Raw genomic sequence first — 678 nt, forward strand, 5'->3', positions numbered from 1 at the left:
TACGGTCTGTTTTGGGTTTTGTTTCATGTTCTTGTTTTCATGTCTTTTATTTTGTAATTTGATTTATGCTGTTAGTGTCAAGCTTCCCTTGCCCTCTTGTATTCCTGCTATTGGTTCCTCTGTTCAGTGTGTCAAGTTCTAATTGGTTGTCCTAGTCATGTGTGTTGTTTCTCATTTGTTGGTTCATGTCATGTGACCCGTATTGTTTGGTATTTATAGCCCTCTTGTTGCCATTGTCTCTTGTCGTGTATTGATGTTGTAACCTGCCGTTGGTGAGTCAAGTCTGTTCACGCCAAGTCAAGCCTGTTCAAGTCAAGTCTTCGTTTGGATTTTGGATATTACTTTATTAAATAAAAGCTGCACATGGGTTCTTACAACTTGCCTTCAGTGGACTGATTGTTACAGAATACACGACTGCAAAAATGAACCCACCAGATCGTCTTGTTCGCCTTCGCCAAGGAAACCAGGCCATAGAGGATTACGTGGAGGACTTTTGTGGACTTTATCATCAGGTAGACTTTAAGGATATATTCCTGAAAGACATTTTCCGTTATGGTTTGGATAAAAATTTATCATTTAAAGCCACGCAATACCCCTCAATGAACTCTTGAAAGATACATTGACTTTGCTTTGTTGCTGGTTGGTTCACCATTTACTTTGGGGGTTGCTGAGGAGGAG

The sequence above is a fragment of the Sinocyclocheilus rhinocerous genome, unplaced genomic scaffold (assembly GCF_001515625.1).
Source record: "Sinocyclocheilus rhinocerous isolate Xijiao unplaced genomic scaffold, SAMN03320098_v1.1 scaffold35, whole genome shotgun sequence".
Classification (NCBI taxonomy): Eukaryota; Metazoa; Chordata; class Actinopteri; order Cypriniformes; family Cyprinidae; genus Sinocyclocheilus; species Sinocyclocheilus rhinocerous.